Genomic DNA, 25,868 nt, shown 5'->3' with positions numbered 1-25,868 from the left:
TCCTTGTTCTTTTTTACGGTGAAGATACAGTAGTTCTTAATGACATTGGCTGTATGTTTGGGGTTGTTGTCCTGCTGCAGAATAAATTTGGGGCCAATCACACACCTTCCCTAATGATATGGCATGATGGATAAGTAACAGCCTACATATCTTAGCATTGAGGACACCATTGATTGGGCAACATTGAGGACTGTAGATGCAGTGGTCAGCCAAGGAAACTTAATGCAGCAAATGAAAGACACATAGGGCCAGATTCACATACATTTGCGGCGGTGTAACGTATGTCATTTACGTTACACCGCCGCAAGTTTTCAGCGTAAGTGCTTGATTCACAAAGCACTTGCCTGTAAACTTGCGGCGGCGTAGCGTAAAGCCGTCCGGCACAAGCCCGCCTAATTCAAATGGGGCGTGTATAATTTAAATTAGGCACGTTCCCACGCCGAACGTACTGTGCATGCTCCGTTTTGAAATTTCCTGCCGTGCTTTGCGTGAAATGACGTCGCACCAGCGTAATTTTTTGAACGGCGACGTGCGTTACGTCCTTTCCTATTCCTGGACGGCTTACGCAAAAAAAATAAAAATTTGAAGCGGGAATGACGCCCATACTTTAACATGGCCTGTCTATTTTTACACCACCTAAATAGCATTCGCAACTTTACGATGGGAAAAGCCGGCTAGCGACGACGTAAGAGAATGCGATGACCACGCGTACCTTCGTGGATCGCCGTAAACAGCTAATTAGCATACCTGACGTGGAAAACGACGCAAACTCCACCCAGCGGGCGCCAAAGTATTGCATCCTAAGATCCGAAGGCGTACGAAGCCGTACGCCTGTCGGATCTTAGCCAATTGCCGTCGTATCTTTGTTTGAGAATTCAAAATAAAGATGCGACGCGGCAAATTTGAAAGTACGCCAGAGTATCTGCTGATACTCCGGCATACTTTTTCTGTGAATCTGGCCCATACTGTTTATTTCCTCCAAACATCGCAAAAGATGTCCAGCAGTGCCAGTTCAGCACAAAACTGGTGATAACCAGCGGGGCTCAGGTACACCCATCTACTGTTCGAAAAAGTCTAGCCAGAAGTGTTCTTCATGGAAGAATTGTGGCCAAAAATCCACACCTCTGACATGAAAACAAGGCTAAGCGACTCAACTATGCATGAAAACATAGGAATAAACAAAAAGGTGTTTGCCAATATCTCACTAGTGTTTTAGGCACTGTAGGGCTTGAGTATAACCAAAAAGCACAACGTCCCAGATGATTGCTGACTCCCCTAGTAAGGTGTGAACCAGATACCTCAAAAGTACATTAAGGTAGGTCTTGGGGGTAAGGACCCAAAAGAAAGGAAGTCACATTAGGACCACGCAGCTTAATCATGATCTTTAATCAAAAAGGGGCAGATCCACAAAGAAATTACGCGTAATTTCAAAATTCCTGCGTCGTATCTTTGTTTTGAATCCTGAAAACAAGATACGACGGCATCTCGGCTTGATCCGAAGGCGTACGTCTTCGTACGCCTTCGGATCTTTGATGCAACTTTTCGGCAGCCGCTAGGTGGCGTTTCCGTCGAAATCCGCGTTGAGTATGCAAATTAGCTATTTATGGCGATCCACGAACGTACGCCGGCCCAGCGCATTTTTTTCCGTCGTTTGCGTTCGGCTTTTTCCGGCGTATAGTTAAAGCTGCTGTTCTGAGGCGTACTCAATGTTAAGCATGGCCGTCCTTCCCGCGTACAATTTTGATTTTTTTGCGTCGTTTGCGTAAGTCGTTTGCGAATAGGAATTTGCGTAGAATGACGTCACCGTCGTAAGCATTGGCTGGTTACGGTTTAATTTCGAGCATGCGCACTGGGATACCCCCAGGGACGGCGCATGCGCAGTTCCAAAAAAACGTTGTTTACGTCGGGTTACGACGTATTAACATAAAACACGCCCCCATCACTTCCATTTGAATTCCGCGCCCTTACGCAGCAACAGATACACTACGCCGCCGTAACTTACGGTGCAAATTCGTTGAGGATTCAAACCAAACAAAAGTAAGTTACAGCGGCGTAGCGTATCTTAGATACGCTGCGCCCGGCGCAGATGTATGTGGATCTGCCCCAAAGTTTCTAGTACAAAAAGTCTGGGTAAAAATATACACCGCCACCTTCACCCTAGTTGTATTTAAAAAAGTACACAGTGCACATGCACACAGAGTCACACTCACTTCAAAAGAAAATTGCATTGAGAAGAGCTTTAAAAAGGGAAGATTTATTGCCAGTGGTATACACATGGGTCTATACAATAAAGTATACTGTGACCCTATAATCAGCAGCAAAAAAACAGGATGTAGTCACTAGGTAACTCAGAGGGTATACGTTTGCACAAAAAAGAATATAGTTATTCTCCTACTGGGTTGGGGATGGAAGTAAATAGCGTGACTTAAAGGGGTTGCAAAGGTAAAAAAAAAATCCCTAAATAGCTTCCTTTACCTTCGTACAGTCCTCCTTCACTTACCTCATCCTTTGATTTTGCTTTTAAATGTCCTCATTTCTTCTGAGAAATCCTCACTTCCTGTTCTTCTGTCTGTAACTCCACACCGTAATGCGAGGCTTTCTCCCTGGTGTGGAGAAAGCCTCTTAAGGGGGGAGGGGACGAGCAGGAGTGTCAGGACGCCCACTAACACACAGCTCCTTTCTCTATCTGCAAATTAGAGAGTGTTTTTACCCTCCTGCTCGCCCCTCCCCCTCAAGAGGCTTTCTACACACCAGGGAGAAAGCCTTGCATTACGGTGTATAGTTACAGACAGAAGAACAGGAAGTGAGGATTTCTCAGAAGAAATAAGGACATTTAAAAGCAAAATCGAAGGATGAGATAAGTGAAGGAGGACTGCACTGAGGTAAAGGAAGCTATTTAGGGGGAAAAAAAATTACCTTTATAACCCCTTTAAGTGGTAAGGTAATATGGGGACTCAAAAGAATGTTAATAGAGTCTGTGTGAGTATCAGCACCGTATTGTAACAATGGTTATTTATGTATTGTTAATGCTGCTATACATCAGATAGTTCACATACTTGAAAAGCCAACAGTAAAGTGCACCAGCACTGTAAGCAACATAGGAGACCAATGAGTCCGCTCTCCCGACCACAGTATACAAGCTGTTCTGCTTCCTGGATTGCCGGAGGAGAGGACTCCAATCATCAGGTCTAATTGCTGTGAAATCAGCATTGCATTGCCTATTCAATAATGTCAGAGGCGTCACTTGTGTTGTGACCACCTACATGTTTCGCTCAATCAGCTTGAGCTTCCTCAGGAAGAAACTGCATACTCATCACCTGCTAGCTAAAAAATATTTTACACAATATAAATGATAGGAAAACAAAACATTTTCAAAATATAAAAAATACTAAATAAATATATGCAAAAAAAACAAACATATTTGAGTTTCAGTTGGCTGCTGTGTTTGTGAGGCATCAGTCACTTTGTGAGTGTTTGGAGGACTGCATCTCTCTGGATAGTCTAATTTTCTAAGCATGCATTCCAACAGCAATCAAAAGTACACTTATGCTGCTTTAATTTCTATCAAGTTTCCAGGGATAAAGGGGGATTTGAACTAGGTGTAACAATGCTTCATGTGCACAAACCCTATCACAGCTCTCACAAGCCACTGGGATATCACTGAAAAGCCTAGATTGTAAAATAATAACCAGAAAAATACAATTCTTCCAACCTTTTTATCCCAGTGTATCCTTCCCATGCCATGTTCTTCTTAGAACAAAAGTTTCATCTTAAATTACACATTTTTTCGTTGAACCCGAACAGCTTAAAAACAGCTTTTTCCACCACTATTGTATTTAAAATCTCCTTTTCGTAGGCAGCATAGTTATGTAATTATCCTTTCCTTGCTGCGGTTATCAGGCTGCATACCGCTATATTATTTTAGGCATTTTAAATCACATAGAGTTATTACAAGTTTCTGTGCTCAAGATTCTGCAGACTCTTTAGCTCCTTTGTGTGTTATATTTGTTGGGCATGAACTCCACAAAATGCTGTGCAGAAAATGAGAACTCATAAAAAAGATAATCAAAAATGCAGCAAGTAAAAAGTTATTTATAGTCTTATCAAATCCAAAAACTTAAAAACAATTGGATATAGCAGAGAATGATTCTCCTGTGTGATTTTTTACTGCTTTCCGGGGCTGCGCTAAATAGAGGTACCCTTATTTCCTGTTTTGCTGTCAACAGTTTACCAGACCACAAAAATCTGCAACAGCAATACTTAGAGGATTAAAAATCTCTCTGGGATTATTTTCTTGCTTTACTCTACTAAAGAGTAGCATTTGTATTTTTGTCTGTGCTGCGGTTGGAGATTTCAGCAATACTCCTGCATGGTATAAAACCAGCAACACAAGAAAAGAGGGTAATGCCTAATACACAAGGGTCGAATGTCAGGAGACATTGGCCCAGATTCAAAGAGATCTGTGCTATATTTGCGGAGGCGCAGGGCAACGATTTTTCCCTGCGCCCACGCAAATATTTTGCGCTGCCCTCGATTCACAGAGCAGTAGCTTCGTAAATTGCGAGGGCGCGCCGGCAAAATTGCCCGGCGTAAGCGCGCGCAATGTAAATGATCCCGCCAGGGGCGGGAATCATTTAAATTAGGCGCGCTCCCGCGCCGAGCGTAGAGCGCATGCTCCGTCGGGAAACTTTCCCGACGTGCATTGCGGCAAATGACGTCGCAAGGACGTCATTTGCTTCAAAGTGAACGTGAATGGCGTCCAGCGCCATTCACGAATCACTTACGCAAACGATGTGAAATTCAAATTTCACGTCGCGGGAACAGCGGCTATACTTTAGTATTGGCTGCCCCTACTATTAGAAGGGGCAGCCTTACGCTAAAGATGCCGTACGGAAACTCCGTACCTTGCGTACGCAGGGCCCGCGCAACATTGTGAATCGGCGTAAGTATGCAATTTGCATACTATACGCTGACCACAATGGGAGCGCCCCCTAGCAGTCAACGCAAGAATGCAGCCTAAAATCTGCGTGGCATAAGAGCCTTATGCCACGCAGATTTTAGGCTGCAGTCGGCGTAACAAGTTCTCTGAATCAGGAGAACTCGTTACGCCAGCGCAAGTCAGCAATTGCACTGCGTAACCTATGGTTACGCAGGCGCAATTGCTTACTGAATCTGGGCCATTGTCTGGTTTAATAAAAAATGGCCGACATTCGGCCCTTGTATATGTGAGCCGGTCTGACAGAAGCTGGCTGTTTGGAAAACCAGCAGCCGATCGTCTCCTGATCAGTGCTCTCAGCCAATGGCAGAGAGCGCTGTTTGGAGAGTTCTGGGGGTGGGGGTGTTCCCCTGTCTCAACACGACAGCTCAATGGGGAAGATCGCTGTAATAATGTTGGATCATTAGCATAGTGGCTTAAACCGGAGCTGTCAGTTTTTTTGGGTTGAACAAAATAATACTATTAGTGTGTACCAAGCTTTAATCTCTATAACAGAGCCCCAGATTGCAGTAAAAAAACCTAACATAGGATCTTACTCTCCTCCACTTTATCCAAAACTAAGAAAATAGTTGGGACTCAAGGACAAGTCGGGGTTGGTGCAAATGGAGTTCATAGTGTGGACAGATGAGCCACGTACACACGATCGGTTCATCCGATGAAAACGGACCGATGGATTTTTTAATCAGATATCCGATGAAGCTGACTTTCGTCAGTCTTGCCTACACACCATCAGTTAAAAATCCGATCGTGTCCAACGCGGTAATGTAAAACACAACAACGTGCAGAGAAAAATGAAGTTCAATGCTTCCGAGCATGCGTCCACTTGATTCTGAGCATGCGTGGATTTTTGACCGATGGATTTCCCCACAGACGATGTTTTTTTTTCCTATCGTTTTTTTAACCATGAGAAGATTTTAAAACAGGTTCTATTTTTTTTCACCGATGGGAAAAAAATAATGGGGCCCACACACGATCAGTTCGTCCAATGAAAACGTGCCGATGGACCGTTTTCATCGGACGAACCGATCGTGTGTGGGCCCCATCGTTTTTTTTCCTTCAGACGAACCGATCGTGTGTACAGGGCATTACTGGAATCAGGATACAGGATAACAGGAACACAGGATACATAGGAGGCTGAAAGACAAAGCAGCACTGATCCTGAGCACTGGTTAAGTTTAAATAGCCTGGTTGGCACCATCATCCGTCACAGTCGCATGTGCGACAGGTCATATGCGCATGCACGAGTTTGCGCCTGCGCATATGCATTAGCCAATGCCCAAGTTTTGCAAGCACAAAAAGGAATCTGTTTTAGCCTATGCACAGAAGGCCTTTCCTTACACGGACTGTGGAGGTGACAGGAGCAGCTGGCTCAGGCTCTCAACTTCCAGTCAGGCATCTCTATGGATCCCAACATTATTGTCAGGATCCCTGCATTGCTTGGATCAGCTGAGTACATTATGGAGTCACAGGAGTGCAGAACTAAGTGCACTTCTGTGATCTATTGGAGAAGTATGGACAAACGAGCTTTGGCCATACTTCTCTTTTGACTATGGGCAGCACAGTGGTGTAGTGGGCAGCACTTTCACCCAGCAGCAAAAAGGGTCACTGGTTCAAATCCCAATCACAGCACCATCTGTCTGGAGTTTACATGTTCTCCCTGTGTCTGCGCGGGTTCCCTCCTGCCTGGATCACCAAGTTAAATATACAGTATTACAATTATGCTTTTGTTTTAAATACAGTTTAAGTATGTAGGCAAAGGACACACCTCTGACATACTGTAGGTTACACCATGAAGTATGATAATACAAAAAAAGATTGGTAAAACTCATAAGCTTTTTTTTTCCACTACTTTCCTTTATAAAGTTTTTTCAATATACGAAATGGTTAGATGAAAGGGTTGGTATAACACATTTGGCATTTAAATAATACCTTTTTATAGAGGTCTACCCATTAGAGCGTGCAGATGGAGAATTGAGGAGAAATGAGAAACTGGGAAATTTGGTTCCAAAAGAATAGACAGTCCCTCTAAATGAGAATTGGGGGCCATGGATTTGCCACTTTTAATTACAGATACCCTGTATTAAAAGGGGAGAAGAGAAAAATTGCACATCACCTGATACTACCCTAGTGGTCATATCGTGAATTGTGAATATTTTTGAAAAACTTTAGGTTTTGTTTAATTTTGAATTACATGTTTACTCTAAAATGTGCAGAAACTCATCATAGTATGTATAATTTTGTCCCAGAGAAAAACCCCTTTCACACTGGGGTGGTTTTCAGGCGGTTTAGCTCTGCAAATAACCTCTGCTAAGCGCCTGAAAAATGCCTCTCATTCACTACAGGTGTGACTTTTCACACTCGTGGTGCGCTTGGGGGACGCTTTCAAAACGCCTTGCCCATGGCAGTGAATGGGCAGCGCTTCCAAATCGCCTTAAAATCGCATTGAAAGCGCCACAAAATTCGAGTTTTTAACCTTTTTTTGGGGTTAAAACCGCCCCGCTAGCAACCGAAAAAGTGCCATTCTGTGTACTGTGGGAGACCAGATATAGTGAATGCAGGGTCCTGGGTTTAGTAACACTTTAAAGCTTTTATGAGATTTTAGTGACTAGGTTTAGATCTACTTTAATAAAGGTAATTGTCAAAGGAAGAACACAATCTCAATCTGTCTAATGCCGAGTACACACGACTGTTTTTCATGACGAGAAAAATTTAATTTTTTAAATTAGTCATTAAAAACGATCGTGTGTAGGCTCCAGAGCAATTTTCTCGACGTGAAAAATGGACATTAAAAATTTAGAACCTGCTCTATTTTTTCTCGTCGTTTTTTTTTACTTCGTCGTTTTTTCTCGTTGTGAAAAACAGTCGTGTGTAGGCTTTAACGACGGGGAAAAAAACGTGCATGCTCAGAAGCAAGTTATGGGAAGGGAAATTTGCATAATCAGCCCAAAGGGTGGCGCCATTCAAATGGAACTTCCCCTTTATACTGCCGTCGTATGTGTTGTACGTCACCGCGCTTTGCTAGAGCATTTTTTTCACGATCGTGTGTTGGCAAGGCAGGCTTGACAAGAATCACATCAAGAAAAACTATGTTTTTTTCCATGACATGGAAAATGGTCATGTGTACGCAGCATCAGAAATGTATAATGGTGATGTAACGGTCAGGGGTTAACGCCGTTACGATATTCCATTCCACCAACCCAAGACAGCTTCCGACACTCCACAATCCAGCAGACAGGACCCATTGGATTTCCCCCAGAAACGAGACACACACAGCTCTGTCTCTGGTTCCAAAACGAATGACACTTTAATGGTAAACTTAGGCTCTTTTTATACAGTTGAAAGCATGCTGCAGTAATCAAAGGGACAATGACACACTCCACCCACAACATCATACAATGGGTGCTAACGAGTCCCCCTTAATCCACATCTTAGACAGACGTTCTGGCACCAAATCTACATTTTTATTACTATAGCTGACAAGGCAGACATTATGACTCCGACTCTTTTCACCTTCTATTCAATACACATTCCTTTAGTAAACATAAGTCACACGTCTGACCTTTAGACTGTGCTAATTCACATCACATATTATCATCAATAGACTTTCACACAATACAGTGTCAATTAGTACAATAGACAATAGAATGCAATCACAGCAAGCTTTTATCGTACACTACAGCCAGGTAGCTGGAGGCGATAACATCTTTCAACTAACCTGTTCAGAATCAACAACCAGTAATATTTCAAGATATCCTGCAATACATGGTGAATTATCATTACTGTCCCATCTCATGTAAATTGAGATTTTCCTAGCTTGTGACGGAAAATATTAGTTATATGAAGACAGGAGGCGGGTATCTTATGCATTATCTTCCTTTAATAATGCGCACAGCAGAAATACAACTTTCAGTGAATTTCAATAATAAAAGAACTTTTTATAAACAAACTACAAGTCCCAGCAGTCCTCTGGGTATGCCGGCCAATCACACGGCAGGTCAGGTAGTATATAAGGGACTGTCTCTTTAAACACCTCCTCTTTCTTGGAGCGAAACTGGTAAGGACTTGAAACCGAAAACTTCAACTGCAACTAGTCTTCCGTCCGTCAGGAATCGGATCCGGCGAGTCGAGCAGGTAGACGTCCCAACGGGGAACAACAACGGAGAACACTCCGGAAACTTCTCAGCCCGTGGCTCGTGTGTTTCGTTCATCAATAGCCTGGAACAACATGAGATAAAACCGTGATAGGGTTGGGTCGGGTGGGAAGATACTCGCCTCCTGTCTTCATATAACTAATATTTTCCGTCACAAGCTAGGAAAATCTCAATTTATATATCAGACAGGAGGCTCATATCTTATGCAAGTTCAAAGTCATACATGGATATACATACAGTGTTAAACTTGACTAATCAAAATAATAACAGAATCACAGAACTGTCATAGATACGTGGTCCTCCGGTCTAAAGTAAAATTGGCGAAAGGTGGTCTCGGAAGACCAGTCTGCCGCCATCAGAAGATCCGAAAGTGAGCCACCCGAGGTGATTACCTTGGTAGCCATGGCACCCCTGGAAGAATGGGCACCGAACAGAGTGACATCAATCCCAGCCATGTCCATGGTGAACCTCACCCACCGGGCCAGCGTGGCCGAGGAAACCGGAAGATGTGGGCGTACGTAGGAGATGAGAAGTTGTGACAGCGACGGAGATCGTAGCGCAGCTGTTTGTAACTCATAAGCCTGCAAGCAGCGAACCACACATAAGCGTGGGTGTGATGGAAAAGACGGATAGAAGACCGATTGTATTCTTGTTTTTGTACGACGAACAACCGAGAACTGAACGCCCCGGGGTGAAAATTGGCGCCTAGAAATGTCTAAGGCTTTGACATCAGATACTCGTTTGATGGAGATTAAACATAAAAGAACAGTAAGTTTAAAGGACAGTAGTTTTAGCGGGAGAGCGTCATTGTCCTCCCATGTAGAAAACATGTTCAATACCAATGCCACGTCCCAAGTGTTCTGATATCTGGGATGTGGTGGACGTTGGAATCTAACACCTCGTAAGAGGCGGCACACCAAGGGATGTCTACCAACCGGAAGGGAATCTACCGGGCAATGGTAAGCCGAAATGGCTGATCGATACACGTTGATGGAGCTATATGATCTCCCGGATTCAAATGAATCCGCCAGATAATTAACTACCATTGGTACAGGTGCGTGAACGGGATCAATTTGCCGTTGATCACACCAACGTACCCAGGTTCCCCAGGCTGATCGGTACGCCGATCTAGTCCCGGGGCCCAGGCCAGGGCGAGGAGGTCCCTAGCCGTTCGTGAAAGGTCGCTACTCGAGTCCGGGACCCCGAGACCAACCAAGCGAGGAGATGAAGGTCGTGACCCACTACCAGGGGATGGGGTTCCCCTGTTGGATTGGATAAGAGATGTGGAACCCAGGGGAAGCAGTCTGGGGAGATCGACAGTCATTCCCAGGAGCAGGGGAAACCACGGTTGTGCTGGCCACCAAGGAGTGATCAACACGACTGAGGCCCCCAGGTTTGCCACATGTAGGAGAACCCTGAGGATCATTGAGAAGGGTGGAAACGCATAATGCGTCCCTTGTGGCCAGGTCTGGCGAAGGGCGTCTATCGCCTGGGCCTCGGGATCCGGTCTCCAGCTGAAAAAGTGCGGGAGTTGCCGGTTGAGGCGTGAGGCGAAAAGGTCCATGGAAACAGGACCCCACAGTCGAAGCAGGGAGAGGAATACCAAACGGTCTAGTCGCCAATCGCTGGAGTCGGTGAGGTACCGAGAATTCCAGTCCGCAACCAAATTCGAGGTGCCTGGGATGTATTCTGCCAAGGGAACGATGTTGCGTTCCAGACAGAAATGCCAAAACTCCTTTGCTAGAATTGCCAGGGTTCTGGATCTGGAGCCTCCTAGGCGGTTGACATATTGGACTGCGGTCACGTTGTCCATGCGTAGTAATACACAGCAATTGGATACGTTCGGCAGAAGGCTCCTGAGGGCGAAAAAGGCCGCCGTGAGTTCCAACGCATTGATGTGTAGTATAGACTCCTCTGCGGACCAGGTCCCTCCTGTGGTGGAGGGTCCGCAGCGAGCACCCCAGCCGTGTCGGCTCGCATCCGATTCTATAATGTAATCCGGATTGGAGCTGAAAATGGTTTTCCCATTCCAATCGATGGCGTGTCTTAACCACCAGCGTAACTCTACCACAGCTTCCGCATCCAGTGGTACCTCGTCTGAGTAGCGAAGACCCTGGCGTAGGTGAAGCGCTTTGAGCCTCTGAAGGGCTCGATAATGAAGGGGTGCCGGAAAGATGGCCTGTACCGAGGCCGATAAAAGTCCCACTAGTCGTGCCAAGCCGCGTAGGGACACTCGCCGTTTGTACAATACGGAACGAATCTCCTTGCGGATAATAGCCAGTTTGGTCTTGGGCAAGCGAAGGACAGCGCGATTGGTGTCCACTAAGAATCCCAAAAATTCCATCTCTTGAGATGGAATCAGGATGGACTTTTCGCGGTTTATGACAAAGCCTAGTTCCTGGAGTAAGTTGACAGTCCAGGAGGCATGTATGTTTGCCAGGTGGATGGAACGAGCCATAATGAGCAGGTCGTCCAGGTAGATAATTAATCGTACGCCTCTGCTCCGTAGGGCCGCCACCACGGGTTTCAGCAACTTGGTGAAGCACCATGGGGCGGAGGATAGCCCGAAGGGAAGGCAGGTGAATTGCCATATCTTGTCCCTCCAAATGAAGCGTAGAAGGTGTTGGGAGGAAGGGTGAATGGGGACTGTGAGGTAGGCGTCCCTCAAGTCCACCTTTACCAACCAGTCCCCGGGACGCAGGAGGTCCCTCAGATGATGAATCCCTTCCATCTTGAAGTGTCGATAAACGACGTGCTGATTGAGGGTTTTTAGATTTATAACGGGGCGGAATCCGCCATCCTTTTTTCTGACCAGAAAGAGGTTGCTGAGAAACCCTGGGGAGAGAGGGTCCACCTCTATGACGGCCTGTTTGGAGAGGAGAGCTTGGAGCTCTTGGTCTATAAGTATCGAGTTTTGGTTTGAGAACCGGATGGGGTGAGGTACCACATTCAGTTCTGGTAAGGAATACAGTTCTATCTGATATCCCGTAACCGTGTTGAGTATCCAGGGGTCTGCCGAAATCGCAGACCAGGCGTGGATAAAATGTCTCAATCTTCCCCCTAGGAGAGTGTGAAAAGAATACTGGTGTGTGGCACTCACCGGTAGAAGGTCTTGAACGGGGATAGCCTCTCCCTCCGCGTCCCCTCCAGGGACGTCCGCGTGGTGGAAAGAATGGTGCTGGTTGAGCCACCGGTATTGGGTATGACTGCGGAGCCTGGCTGTACTGAGCGGGAGCTCTATAGTATTGCCTGTTTGCGGAGTAGCGACCGGCAGAACGGCCCCTGTTTCTGCCGGCCCTAGGAAAAATTTTGGCGGTCCCTGATTTCTTCAGTGAAGATTGGGCCTTGTCCAGACTCGTGTACAGTCCGACCATTTTATTAATATCCTTGATAAGGGAATCGCCAAAGAGCATGCCTTCGGCTGACGGGCCAGGTTCTGAGTCTGCGAGATGGGATAGCTGAGGATCCAATCTCATCAAAATGGAGCGGCGACGCTCCGTGGAGCAAATGGTATTTGCGCTGCCTAACAGGCAAACCGTTCTTTGGGCCCAGCCTCTGAGCTGATCCAAGTCCACCGGATTATCCGAGGAGGAAGCTTGCTCAGCTATATTCAAAATTTTTGTGACAGGGCCAAACAGGTCGAGGATGCGATCCTGGATGGAACGAAAGGATCGTTCGATACCCTTTTTTGAATATTTGCCCTGCTTAGTAAGGTACCTGAGCAGTACCGGGTCCACCTCGGGGGTGAAAACTGCCTTTTTCGGGATGCATGGGCGAGGACACTCCGCTCTCAATTTGTTGCGGTTGTTTTTATCCACGGACCTGCGGGCCCAGTATTGGATATATTGGGCAACTTCCGGAAGAGGGGCCCATTCTCCAGAGCGGGGGTGAGAAATCCCTTCTGGATCGAAGAAGGGTTCTCCCCTAGCGTCTAGAATTGTTTCGCCCTGGGTTACAGGGGTGGCGTTGTCAGTGGGCGCCATATGCCCACTACCCTCATAATCAATATCATCAACATCATCATCAGACTCGTAGGCGTCTGCCGCCTCAGATTCCGCGGACGAATCAGACGTGTCCACAAAGGAATCAGGTTTGGACCGTCTTGCGGACCTTTGCCCCTGCGTTTGCTGCTCCCCAAGGCTCAGGGGTCGGTGAGAGTCTGGGAGGGTAGTGGGTCGGCAGACCGGGTTGGGTGCTGCCTGGGGCACATTAGTTACTTCCCCTGCCGGGGGGTCGCATGTTGTGGGAACGTGTTTGCGCTTATGAGTCGCCTTGCCCTTTTTTGTGGGCGGTTCACCACAGCCTGGGGGACCAGGCATGACAGGAGCAGCCAAGTGTGTCATAGGGGCCGAAGCCATGGCTACTTGTACCGAATGGTTAATGAGTTCCTGGATCTGGGCAGCAGTCAGGAATATGGGGCTATGAAGAGTGTGGTCACCTCCATTTGGGGTGACAGGGGATTCAGTATGCTCCTCATCAGCCATGGTAATTACAAGCTGAGGGTATAACCTTGTTAAAAAAGGTAATTAAAAGGCAATTAGGGCAAAAAGGGGAAAGCAGGTGGGAAGACTTTCCACACTCTGATTCCACTAAGCACAGTGTAACTGGGGCTCCCCAGAGTATCTATACCAGCTCAGCAAGGTTTAAACTTAGGGTAAACCTATCTCTTATTAAATAGGTAAATTATTAATTATTAATTAGAATTATTAATTATCTAACAGGGGCCCTCAGGAACGTCCTACCCGTACAGCCGACTACTCCACACTGGAGCAGCGGCGAACGGTAGGCGTGTCCACGTTCAGGAGAGCGTAATCTCGCGAGATTACGCTTCCTGAGTTGTGATAGGACGGCGCTGAGGTCCGCCGAGCCCGCCCCCCGCAGCGCGCGATGTGCTGATTGGAGGAGCGCGGGAATGCTTCGATACGCCCCCTCAGAGACGGGACGCTCTGAGGGGGAGCGCGCGGTGTCTGAGAAACTGACAGGAAGGCGCCAAGATCTGTAAAATGGCGCCGACCTGCAACGAATCTACCTCAGAGAAAACCAAACCTCTTGTAGAAAAACGCTGTCGCTTAAAGCGACAGCTACAGGCACCAAAATTATGTATACATTACATGATACAAATATCATCACCTTATTACAGATTAAGTAATGTTAATATCATACAAATAGAATATCATACAAATATGTACTTGATTAAAAATGTAATGGGAAATATAATGGGAACAAGTCCCAAACGAAGTCCCATTAAATATGAAAAAAATCTTTTTTCAAGCAGTAAAATTATATCTGAGAATAATATACTCATCTGATTTCATGCTGTGAGCAGAAAGAAAGAGGAGGTGTTTAAAGAGACAGTCCCTTATATACTACCTGACCTGCCGTGTGATTGGCCGGCATACCCAGAGGACTGCTGGGACTTGTAGTTTGTTTATAAAAAGTTCTTTTATTATTGAAATTCACTGAAAGTTGTATTTCTGCTGTGCGCATTATTAAAGGAAGATAATGCATAAGATATGAGCCTCCTGTCTGATATATAATTCAAGATATCATTTCAAAGTCATCCTATGCCCCTAGTGGACATAGGATGACCCTAGACACAAGTCATTGGTGAAGCTGACACAGGAGTACCCCACATCCTTCAAGAGCCTCTGGGTCCCACGGGCCATACCGTTACAGGCGATATAAAGAAACACACCAAACCCTTTGGTTCACGAATGAGCACAAATTGTCAGTGAGATTAAAATCTCCCATGTCATTTAGCCCTAAGAAAACATTGGTTCACCTTGGTGGTCTGTTTGTTTTATGCATTACATTTAATTAGCAGAAGTAGTCCATAATTTGAACTCAACCACATGCTAATCACTCGCAAAAAGAATGTTTAAATGCTTGAAAAACAAAAGCAGAGTAATTGCCATTGTAGATGCGTTTCCCAGATGTTATTACATTTAATTATTTGCTGCATAGCTTGGAATGGGGAAATCAATTATGACTCGAGGTTCAGAATGCTTAAAATGCCACAACAATATCCATTAAGCCGTTTTGCTTTTCACCCATGCTGACACAAACATTACTTATTATTTACTTAAAATCATTGGCAGTGCCACTGGAAAGTTCAGCCATTCACATCTAATTGTAAAGCACAATGCTTTATTTCTTCAGCTTTGTCCTTTCAGAAAGAATTGGCAGAAATCTGTTTTTAGAAATACAGTCTCTAAACCTTGCTTGAACTGAAGCTGCTATATAAAAGCACCAATTCATTACATGATGTTGTGCAATCTATTCTGGTTTCATCACACGGCCATAAACATTTTATTGATGTTTTTGCACACGTGTTATCTAGGAGGAAAGTTCCTGCGCAATGATCAGTAAAAATACTTGCATATCGATGCATTTAAACATGGGTACATATGATAGTTTATTTTTCCCCTTTGTTTAGACTTAATTTACATGCTTACAAACATGTATGGATGCATTTATAGGCGCAAGTGCTTAACATGCATGTTCTTAGAAGCAGGATTCTGTTACGGATCTGAATGCATTTTTACGCACCTGTGGTTGTTAACCCTTATAATATATAATAAGGCTTACATGTAGGTACTGGAAATATCTCCTAAACCTCCACTGATATTTACCATATACGCTTGCGCCAACGCCATTGGCGCATGCGCACTAAAGAAAGGGGCGTTTCTATAGGGCCCGTTCCGTGACCGCCTGCTTCCGCATTCATGTGCAGGAGTAATGTCATGTGAGCCAGAGTCAACAGCCCCGGAAGGGAGAGGGGAGAAGATGGACGCGGCCGCCAGCAGGGACATGGCGGGCTTCGTTTTCAGGTAAGTAGCTCATAATGGGCTAATATGCGATGCATACTAGCCCGTTATGCTTTTATTTTGCAGGGGAATAAAGAGGAAGCAAACCATCAGGGTTTACTTCCTCTTGAATGACCCTATTGAAAACAGTATACATTCATAAACCAGTGTACCAGAAGTACCATGGGATTCGGTTGCAGTGAGTTTCCAAAAGTAGTGCATGCACTGCTTTTAGTGTGGTGCAGTGCAATATGATCTCATTCAAAATAAATGGGCTCAAATTGCACCGCACTGCTAATTGGACAGGAATTTGCAGTACATTCCTGTGCGTTTCCCACTGTAAACTGGCATTGTATCTGAAACTTCTAGGGACCTTTACCTTTTTAAGGTGAGAGATCCAAAACATTTATTCTAAATACTGTTAATTAAATTGAGCAAACCAGAAGCTCAAAAGGAGGATAATGAAATGGAAAAAAGAAGGTGAAGGAAAGTAAAATACTTGGGCCAGATTTAGGTACATTTGCGGCGGTCTAACGTATCCCATTTACGTTACACCGCCGCAAGTTTTAAGCGCAAGTGCTTGATTCACAAAGCACTTGCCTGTAAACTTGCGGCGGCATAGCGTAAATGCGTCCGGCGCAAGCCCGCCTAATTCAAATGGGGCGTGTATAATTTAAATTTGGCGCGTTCCCGCGCCGAACTTACTGCGCATGCTCCGTTTTGAAATTTCCCGCCGTGCTTTGCGCGAAATGATGTCGCACCGACGTAATCTTTGGAACGGCGACGTGCGTTATGTCCTTTCCTATTCACGGACGACTTACGCAAAAAAATATTAAAATTTGACGCGGGAACGACGGCCATACTTTAACATGGGCAGTCTAAATCTAAGCCATGAAATAGCAGCCGTAACTATCCGCCGGGAAAAGCCGACTAGCGACGACGTAAGAGAATGCGACGAACGCGCGTACCTTCGTGGATCGCCGTAAACAGCTAATTAGCATACCCAACGCGGAACACGACGCAAACTCCACCCAGCGGGCGCCGAAGTATTACACCTATGATCCGAAGGAGTACGAAGCCGTACGCCTGTCAGATCGAAGCCTAAAGCCGTTGTATCTTGGTTTGAGAATTCAAACTAAAGATACGACGCGGCAAATTTGAAAATACGCCGGAGTATCAGTAGATACGCCGGCGTATTTCTACTGTGAATCTGGCCCTTGATTTCTGTATTGATCCTAATGTGATCACGCTGCTAATAAATGTGGGGGAGGTAGGGTCTGGAACCCACACCCAGGCAATGGTCCGCACAATTCTAAAAACTATATACAGTGCCTTGAAGAAGTTTTAATAGCTCTTGAAATTTTCAATATTTTGTCATGTTACAACCAAAATATTGTATGTATTTTATTGGAATTTTATGTGATAGACCAACACAAAGTGGCACATAATTGTGAAGTGGAAGGAAATGATAAATGGTTTTCAATTTGTTTTACAAATAAATATGTGAAAAGTGTGACATGCATTTGTATTCAGCCCCCCTCGGTCAATACTTTGTAGAACCACCATTTTTTGCTGCAATTACAGCTACAAGTCTTTTTGGGGATGTCTCTACCAGCTTTGCACATCTAGAGAGTGATATTTTTGCCCATTCTTCTTTATAAAATAGCTCAAGCTCTGTCAGGATAGAGAGTGTCTGTGAACAGCAATTTTCAAGTCTTGCCACAGATTCTCAATTGGATTTAGGTCTGGACTTTGACTGGGATATTCTAACACATGAATATGCTTTGATCTAAACTTTTCCATTGTAGCTCTGGCTGTATGTTCAGGGTCATTATCCGGCTGGAAGGTGAACCTAGTCTCAAGTCTTTTGCAGACTCTAACAAATTTTCTTCTAAGTTTGTCCTATATTTGGCTCCATCCATCTTCCCATCAACTCTGACCAGCTTCCCTGTCCCCTGCTGAAGACAAGCATCCCACAACATGATGCTGCCACCACCATGTTTCACGGTGGGGATGGTGTCTTCAGGGGATTTGCAGTGTTAGTTTTCCGAAGACACAAAGTGGGGAAGAAACCCCAAGGAGTTCAAAAGGCAAACAGGGAATGAGGCGAACAGTGGTCTTACCTATATTTATGAACTTTATTACATATCAAAATTGGACAGATATAGTATACTACACAGCGTTTTTGCTTTTAGGCCAAAAAGTTAAATTTTGGTCTAATTTGACCAGAGCACCTTCTTCCACATGTTTGCTGTGCGCCTCACATGGTTTCCTACAAACTGCAAACGGGACTTTTTATGGCTTTCTTTCAATAATGGCTCATTTGCCACTCTTCCATAAAGGCCAGATTTGTGGAGTGCATGACTAATAGTTGTCATGTGGACAGATTCTCCCACCTAAGCTGTGGATCTCTGCAGCTCCTTCAGAGTTAACATGGGTCTCTTGGCTGATTCACTGATTAATGCTCTCCTTTCCAGGCCTGTCAGTTTAGGTGGATGGCCATGTCTTGGTAGGTTTACAAAAAACAAAAAACAGGTTTACAGTTGTGCTTTTTTCCAGTTTCAAATGATAGAACTGTGCTCTGTTAGGCCTTGTACTCACGACCGGATCTGTGCGCTGGAAACTGTCTGCCCGACAGTTTCCGGCGTACAAGGCTGATTTTTGTTTGGTTCCGCTGGCTTGTACACACCAGCGGACCAAATTACCGTCGTACCGGAACGCGTGCACGTAAACTACGTACGACGTCACTATAAAGGGGAAGACCAAACTTAATGGCGCCGCCCTCTGTTCCTCTTTTGCTAGTTACGGGTTTGCTCGTGTTAGTGAAGGTTTGGTTAGAGCTGATTCGCGCTTCTCGGTCTCCAGGCTTTGACAGCGTGTATTCACGGGTTCAGTGCGTGTGCTTGCGGGATCGTAGTTGTCATTCGGCTATAGGCTAGCAGGTTGTTTCTGCTTTTGCAGTTGCATCCTGTGCGCTCGTATCTGTTTGTCACGCGTTCGTCGCAGGTAGTGCTGGATTTGCGAGTGCTTTCTGTTTGAGTGTGTTCTTGACTGACCAGCCGGCCGGTTTGAAGCCATGATGGAGCAGCAGCGTCAATTTTCGCGAGTTGGTGCTGTTTATGGGATGGCTGCTGGATATGTTCATTATTCCAGTACTTTGGCCAGAAACAGGGGGCGGAGGCGTTTCTGGACCAAGAATTGGTTGCGCCAGCGTGACCAGTTCTCACATATGCCTCTGCTTAGGGAAATCCAGGAGAATAATCCTAATGACTTTAGGAATTTTCTCCGCATGACGGACCCCGTATTCAACAGTCTGCTGGAACTTCTGTCCCCCTATATCACGAGGCAGGACACTGTGATGCGCCAAGCCATCACGGCCGAGCAGAGGCTTATTGCCACGTTGCGGTACCTGGCGACTGGGAGGAGCCTGCAGGACCTCAAGTTCTCGACAGGCATCTCTCCGCAGGCGCTTGGGGTCATCATACCGGACACGTGTGCTGCCATCATCAAAGTTATGCATGAGGAGTATATTAAGGTAAGTTTCCTGGCTGTAATAATGTTGCTAACTAACTTTATTTTTCATTTCCCAGATATGCTGTGTGTTTAACTAACGTTCTCTTTTCTCCCTATGCATGTTGATATAAGCTTTACATGTTTTATTCTTGGCCTACCTGCATATTTGTCCCTTACCCAATATTAACCTGTCTAGCATGCTATCCTAGTGACAAACCCACCTTGCCATTTTTAAAAAAAGTACTTTTTGGTTTTTGTGCCCCCCCCCCCCTTCAAACTTTTATTGTCCCCATCAGAGGGCTGTGGAGTCTCTTAATGAAGTGGCCCTATATATTTCATTTCCCAAATTCTCCATGCACATTTTTCTAATGCAATTTTAATACTGTGAAGTGTCACAAGGATGCTTGTAGGATGTTTTTGTTCCAAAGTACTAAATCTCTTTTTTTGTTTGTCCCCACAGCTACCCTCCACACCACAGGAATGGCAGTCTGTGGCTTCCCAATTTGCCCAGCGGTGGGATTTTCCAAACTGCGGTGGAGCAATAGATGGGAAACACGTCCGCATTGTGCCCCCACCCCACTCGGGGTCCTACTATTATAATTACAAGGGTTATCATAGTATCGTGTTGATGGCGGTGGTGTCGGCACAGTATGAGTTTCTATATGTGGACGTGGGGAAGAACGGCCGGATGTCTGATGGGGGAGTGTTCGCACGGACTGATTTCTATGATCGTCTCCAAGCTGGTGGTCTGGCATTGCCACCAGATGAAGATAATGTGGAAGGACTTCCGTTTGTGTTCCTAGCGGACGAGGCTTTCGGGCTTGGTCCTCACCTCATGCGGCCTTTTCCCCAGAGGACCCTCACCTCAGAGAGGAGTGTGTTTAATTTTCGGTTGGCCAGGGCTCGGAGGGTAGTCGAGAATGCCTTTGGGATACTCACCAACCGGTTCCGCCTGTTCAGGACATCGATACATCTGGCGGAATATAAATTGGACACCGTTGTATTTGCCTGCTGCATTTTGCACAACTTTTTACGCAGGCACTCCCAGACGTACCTACCCGACATCGGTTCTGAGGCAAGACTACCCTCAGATCCCCTTCCCGGGCTGGACACTGGTCGCGCTGGCTTGGCCCCCCAATCAGCTCGTGAGGTACGCGACAAATATGTTGAGTACTTCATGGGTCGGGGGGCCATTGCTATGCCAGATCATATTTCTTTCTAATTCGGCCCCCAAAGAAAGGAATATTCTCACAAATAATAAATAATTAGACCATTGGACTTTATACAGTTGTTTGTCATTAATGCTTTTTCTCTTTTTATCTGTCTTCCTGGTTCTCTAAGTAACTTCTGCAATTTTACTGCATAATTGATTTCTCCACTTTTAGTAAATAACCACATTTTGCACAGTATTCACTCATCTACAAACAGGGTATTGAGTCTAGAAAGAAGAAGCAACTCCATTTAAAATTTTGGAGGTCCAGTTTTTTATTTTTTGCTTGTTCATGACCCCAAAAAATTTTTTAGATTTTTTTAATTACTCCCTGCTTTTCTACTTAGGAGTCTACAATTTTTTTTTTTTTTTTTTCAGGTAATTAAACCAAAAATATTATGCAGATTATACATTTTTTAACAAGTTAACATTTTTCTTTATCAAATATAGTTCGATTTATTGTTTACATATATATATATATATATATATATATATATAGAATATTTTTGGTGGGGTGTTTACCACCTTAGTATTTTTTATTCTCTGCATATTTTTTATGCACAAAAACCAATATATTTTTTTATTTTTTTTTTAGTTTTGGTGTGTTTTTCAATACAAATATTTGTTGTGGAGATGTAGGAGTCAAATCTCGACTTCACTAAATTCAGTGATTAGAGAGATTTATAATTCTATATATATATCTTTTTTTTTGTTTTTCGGTGTTTATTCTTTATGGTCTAAACTTTAAAGTATCCAAAAATGTTCAACATGGTCACAAATTAAAAAAATACAATTATAAAAATATAAAAACTCACAACAGCAGTCAGTCATGGTGTGCTTTCACACTGGAACACGCCAAAATTTGAAGATACACACATTCAGTGCAAACTCGCCAAATGTCATTGGTTCAACAGACAAATGGCCACATGTGCTATCTGACATCATGGGTGATCAATGTCTGTGTTCTGTGGGAGCAAACCCTTCCTCTCAACTACTTGAGGATGGAGGAGGGGGTTGGACCCACAAAGCACAGACACTAGATATTCTGTGATGGCAGATAGCACATGTTGGCACACTGTGTGTGTATCTTCAAATTTTGGCGTATTCATTATTAAAACAGTAAAAATGTTTGTGGGGGCGGGGGATGGGCGGGGGGTGTTTCAGTCTTTGACACGGCCCATCATGTCAATAATATTTTTAAAATTAGATTCGATGACCATCATTCTTTGCCGCATATTGTCCATTTCCGTGCAGCATTCCAAAAGGACATTTGTTAAATTCTCTTCCATGACAACCATCCTTTCACGCATATTGTGCATTTCAGTGCTGCACTCCATTACCTGCTGAATAATTATAGCAGCACTTGCACGTGAAAATATTGGCACACCATCCTCCTCCCCTAAAAAAAAAAAAAAAAAGGTCATTTCCAAAATTATTTTTCGATGAGGCCTATCTACATATGTTTTTTTTGATCAAGCTAGGGTGACACTGACCTGATGGGCTTCTCCTTTCCACCTCTTCGACATCTTCTATCACTCCTCCTTCTTCCACCACCTCCCCATCATCTTCTATCACTCCTCCTTCTTCCACCACCTCCCCATCATCTTCGACTCCTCCTTCATCCATCAATCCACCTTCTTTCAATTCGCCAAATTGTTCTTCCGCCACTTGCCCTTCATCTGCTATAAATTCTAAGTCCAAAATTACTTCTTCCTCCTCTCTTCCTTCCTCCTTTCTTCCTTCCTCTTCTCCTTCCACATCCTCTTCTCCTTCCACATCCTCTTCTCCTTCCACATCCTCTTCTCCTTCCACATCCTCCTCCTCCTCCACATTTTGAGATGGAAGATTTTGGCCTTGTCTGGCCCTCTCTGCCTCCTCCAAATGCTGGCGACTTCTTTCCCCTTAAATAAAATAAAAAAAAAGTAGACTCATCAGCACACAGATATTGGAGAGCATAAATCGCACACATTGCTTAGAAGAGGCTTTCATTTAGTTACTTTTATCTTTCACCAAACCTACATTTTGGAATTACTTCTATGGCAAGCTCTGATCCTGCCCCTTTTTAGCAAAGTGACACACATGAATGTCCCCCCTAAACTGTATTTCTGGAAGACCCTACCAAAACCCATTTTGGATTTGGGGAGACACAGGTGCTCTGCATTGCAGATGTGAAAACATCTGCTTTATTACCACTGTTTTTAGAATGAATCCTGTTTGCCTTTCCCATTCTCCTATTTTTTTTTTTTTAAAATAGCTTTTACACAATGTTTACAAACAAAGTTTTTGGCCAGTGAGTCATGTCCAGGTGTGTTGTTCCTGGAATAACCGAGCCTTTCTGAGAAACTATGTGATGTTACGTGGTTTACTAAGAACACTATTTGTAAATATGTAGGTATTTATGTTCTAAAATATTAATGACAACATGTTTTTAAAATTACAAGCAGGCCAAGGAGGCAGATGGTGAAATATACATTGCAACACATTATTGCAGACAATCACACCCCCCCCCCCAACCCCAATATATATTTACTTACTTTTACGCAGAATTTTAAGTATTTTCTTCATCTTATGTGGCTCCCTCAATTTTAAGTCTGACCAGCGTTTCCTCAGCTGTTCCTTGGACCTGGTGATCCCAAACATCCTCTGCATTCTCCTCGCCACCTTGTCCATAATATGTGCCTTTCGGCGGTTAGGGGTCTTGTATGGCCCTAATTCACCATCATAGTCCTTCTTTCGCATGATGTAAACTAACTCCACCATTTCCTGGAACCGCATATTAGTGGCTTTATATCTTCTTTGCCTTGATCGGGACGTCCCTGCCTCTGTCCCTTCACTTGTGGCATGAGAGCATCGTGCCCGCTCGTGTGACATCGCCATCTTTCCTTTCCCACAGAGATTATGGGCGGGGAAAAGATGAATTGTTACGCCATGGGCGGAGAAGAGGGCGGCGTTTAATACATACGCGGAGTGTATAGAATGCAAACAACGTGTTTACGTAGGTTACGCGGAGAATCTTCGAGCGCATCCAGAACATACACAGTTAACGCCATATTTCCTAAACTCATTGATTAGGGGCCTAGCAAAGGTGACGAGGGCGGGGTTTAATAAATATGCGGAGTGTTTAAAAGGTGCACGCTGTGATTACGCATCTTACGCGGTAATTAGGCGAGCGTGAGAAACGAGGAGCGAGAGACAGGAAGGTAAGGAAATTAAAAATGGGATCAGCAGAGGCCTGGAAAATGTAGACACATGGGATGGGGGTTTGGGCTGTTGGTTGCACCCTTTTTAAGCTATTCTGTCTATGGGGTACCACAATGTTATTTTGGTATACAAATGCTTTTGGACAACTCACAAAATAGAGATGTGAACAATGCTGTACCTCATTGACAAGTTTTGGAATGGTGTATTCAGATCAGGCAAAGTATTGTTCAAGTGTTGGTTGTACAGAGGTCATTAGGAAGTGTCTTTTAAATCATCCATTGTCAGGGGCATGAGATTTACACATGAAAGAGTGCCTAGATGAATACTGTCATTTGTAAGCATTGTTTATTTTTCTAGATTAAAAATATTTACTGCAATGTTAACAATGGCTCTGCATCTAGCAAATCAATGTTTGGTACAACCAATGTGGCAGAGCTGACAATCATTTTTACAACAAGAGAGACTGTGTTTGTAATTAGATATAGGTAATAAATTTGAAGACACATATTATATCAAGGTCAACGCTGATCCTTTTGAATATTTATTTTTCTTTGGTTTATGTTTTGCGAATCTAGACTCAAAAAGAAATATCATTTTTGTAAAAGGGAAATGGACCTCCTACAAACAAAGGAAGCTATAGAGGCCTTACTCCAGAAATTTCAGGACACGCCCATCCTGTGGAATTCAAAACACGCGTTATATTGCAATAAAGATGTACGAGCGGCAGCACTAGAAGAGCTAGCAAACTATATGCAAACATGGGTGCCAGGATGCACTGCCAACATGGTGAAGGATAAACTTGCCAACCTCAGAAGCACATACAGGAGAGCATACAAAGCTAATAAAAGCCAAAAATCGGGAGCAGCAGCAAGACAAGCAAAGGAACCCAAACTGTGGTATTATAAACAGATGGCTTTTTTGCGGGACGAAATGGAAGGCAGGAAAACGATGTCGAGTCTTTCTTCCAACCTTTCCTCCATGCTACCTTCCAGCGGACATTCCCCAGATGACCACAGCCCTGCAGAGTCGGAGGAAGAGGGCCTGGCTGACAGAGATGCAGATCTGCCACCCTTCGATGAGGAGGTATAGTAGTTTCCTCTATATTTCTGGCGTAAATAATTATTGGTGGATTAATGATTTGATATTGTAAAAGAAAAGCCAAGCTGGGAAAAAGCACAAAAAAAAGGTGAACAGACAAATAGGTGTCAGGGATGACAACTGCAGGGGTCAGAAGTAGAGTGTATTCAAGTAATAATGAACAGAAAATACTAAACGAAAAGCATGAAAATGAGTGTGGTTTTATTTAGCGAAATTGTAAAAAATGTCCTTTTTTTTCCACACAGGAAGAAGAGATCAGCCAGGAGGTGGCAGATCCTCAGGTGTTTGTCAGCCAGGAGGAGGCCGGGGTCAGTGGCAGCCAGGAGGAGGCCGGGGTCAGTGGCAGCCAGGAGGAGGCTGGGCCCAGTGGCCTGCAGCAGGTCCCCCCGGCCAGGAGAACCACCACCAGCCAGTCTTCTCCCCCCCAGGTGAGGCCATCAGGCCGAAGGAGGCAGTTGAGGCCTGTGGAGGAGGCAAGCCTCCGCATGATACAGGAGGCAAGCGCCATCATGAGGGCCCCCCTCAACCCCACAGAGGCCTTCAGTGCCTCCTTGGCACATGATTTGAATGAAGGGGAGGAGGACCAGAGAAGACTGGCAAAGGCCCTGATGAACCAGGTCCTTTGGTGGATGCAGAGGGGCCTGCTGACCCCAGACACTGGGCTATGTGACCCGGCCCGGCTTGCGGAACACCATCCTCCTGCTGCCACATCGACCCCACCTGCAAGACCCCGTGTTAGATCCGCTGGAAGGCTGCCTGGAGGGAAGGTTGGAAAGAGGAGGAAACGTTGATTTTCTGCCTTCCATTTCCTTCCACATAAAGGACATATTGTTTGTACTACCACAGTTTGGGTTCCTTTGTTTCTGTGCTGCTGCTTCATATTTTTGGGTTTG

Source organism: Rana temporaria, chromosome 4 (assembly GCF_905171775.1).
Source record: "Rana temporaria chromosome 4, aRanTem1.1, whole genome shotgun sequence".
In the NCBI taxonomy this organism is placed as follows: Eukaryota; Metazoa; Chordata; class Amphibia; order Anura; family Ranidae; genus Rana; species Rana temporaria.
Note: the sequence above shows the minus strand (reverse complement) of the source record.